Raw genomic sequence first — 2,260 nt, 5'->3', positions numbered from 1 at the left:
GTGGTGCAGTGGTTAAGAATCCGCCTGCCAATGCAGGGGACACGGGTTAGAGGACACGGGTCCGGAAGATTCCACAGAGCAACTGAGCCTGTGTGCCACAACTACTGCACGCCTAGAGCCCATGCTCTGCAACAAGAGAAGCCACTGCACTGAGAAGCCGGAGAACCGCAACGAAGAGTAGCCCCACTTGCCACAATTAGAGAAAGCCTGTGTGCCACAACAAAGACCCAATGCAGCCAATAAATAAGTAAATTTATTTAAAAAAAATGAGATACTGTTTAAAAAACAAAACACTAGATGTATTAATGGAACATTAGACATGGAAGAAAATTAGAGAATTTTAATACATAGTAATAGAAACTATCCAAAATAAAACACCTAGAGAAAAAAGGCTAACAAAAGAAACAATAATAATATGGCATCAGTGAGCTGTGAAAAAACTTCAAGTGACCTAATATTTCTACATATGTAACTGAAGGAAAGAAGAGAGGAAAAAATATTTGAAGGAATAAAACAACTGAAACATTTCTAAATTTGATAAAACTATAAATCCATAGATCTAAGATACTTAATTAACCCCAAGCACAATAAACATAAAGAAACTATACCAAGCTCTCTGGTCTTCCCCATCCAACAGAAAGCCGTATCTCAAGAGAGACCAAGGATTGAACCCAGGCCCTCAGCAGTGAAAGCACAGAGTCCTAACCACTGGACCACCAGAGAGTTTCCAAGACAGCTGCATCTTCTTGTGCAGTGCCAGCCATGTCCCTGAGACAGGATGGGGAAGGCTGGAATAAATGGATTTGACTGTATTGCGTGCCTGGTCACCAGGACTACTGTTACCTTTGGCAAAGTGGATAATGTCTCCATCAATGACCCCTTCATTGACCTCAACTACATGGTCTACATGTTCCAGTATGATTCCAACCATGGCAAGTTCAATGGCAGAAAGATGAGAATGCAAAGCTTATCATCAATGGAAGGCCCATCTCCATCGTCCAGGAGTGAGATCCAACTAACACCAAATAGGGTGATGCTGGTGCCAAATATATTGTGGAGTCTATCGTTGTCTTCACTGTCTTGGAGGCTGGGGATCACTTTAAGGGTGGAGTCAAAATGGTCATCATTTCTGCCCCTTCTGCTCTGCTGATGCCCCCATGTATGCCATGGGCATGAACCATGAGAAATATGAGGACTCACTCAAGATTGTCAGCAATGTCTACTGCACCACCAATTGCTTCCCCCCCGCCACCCCCAGCCAACATCATCCATGACAACTTTGGCATCATGGAGGGACTTGTACCCACAGTCTATGCCGTCACCACCACCCAGAAGACAGTGGATAGCTCCTCTGGGAAGCGATGGTGTGATGGTCGTGGGGCGGCCCAGCACATTATCCCAGCTTCTACTGGTGCTGCCAAGGCTGTGGGCAAGGTCATCCCTGAGCTGAATGGAAAGCTCACCGGCATGGCCTCTCACGTCCCCACCCACAACGTGTTGGTTCTGAATCTGACCTCCATTTGGAGAAAGCTGCCAAATATGATGACATCAAGAAGGTGGTAAAGCAGGTATCAAAGGGTCCCTTAAAGGGCATCCTGGGCTACATTAAGGACCAGATTGTCTCCTGAGTCTTTAACAGTGACACCCACTCTTCCATCTTTGATGCTAGGGCTGGCACTGCTCTCAACGACCACTTTATCAAGCTCATTTTTCTGTTATGACAATGAATCTGACTATAGCAACAGGGTATGGACTTTATGGTCCACATGGCCTCCAAGGAGTAACAGTCCCTGGACCACCAGCCCTACCAAGAGCACAAGAGGAAGAGAGAGGCCCTCAGCTGCTGGGAAGTCCTTGCCTCAACTCAGTCTCCCAAGACTCTCAGAATCTCTCGTCCTCAACACGGTTTCCAAGAACGAGAAACTGTGACCCCATCACAGTTGTGGCTCTCCCAAGTCCTACTTTAGAGGAGCCCTACTTTGTCATGTACCATCAATAAAGTACACTCCACTCAGCCAAAAAGAGAAAAAGAAAAAGAAAAAAACCTGTACCAAAGTATATCAAAATTGCTTTTAAAAAGTGATAAAATTCTCAACCTTTCTGTGGTTTGGAGTTGCTATCTGCTTCATAAAGCAAAGTAGACGGTTTGTCTTCTGGGAAGACAAAGTCTTCTTCTCCTCTGAAAAAGTCTCTTACATAGATGGCTTAAGCATCTTCCAGGAATAGGAGGGCAGGGATTTTCAGCTGAGGTAGAGAGAGA

At 45.1% G+C, this 2,260-nt stretch overlaps 1 pseudogene; it reads left to right on the top strand.

Annotated features, from left to right (window-relative positions):
* The first annotated feature begins 754 nt into the window (after nt 1-754).
* Nucleotides 755-1,784, top strand: LOC130845391 (glyceraldehyde-3-phosphate dehydrogenase-like; annotated as a pseudogene).
* Nucleotides 1,785-2,260: the final 476 nt, after the last annotated feature.

The sequence above is a fragment of the Hippopotamus amphibius genome, chromosome 2, assembly GCF_030028045.1.
Source record: "Hippopotamus amphibius kiboko isolate mHipAmp2 chromosome 2, mHipAmp2.hap2, whole genome shotgun sequence".
Lineage (NCBI taxonomy): Eukaryota > Metazoa > Chordata > Mammalia > Artiodactyla > Hippopotamidae > Hippopotamus > Hippopotamus amphibius.
The sequence above is the reverse complement of the archived record's forward strand: the minus strand, read 5'-3'. Positions and strand labels throughout refer to the sequence as shown.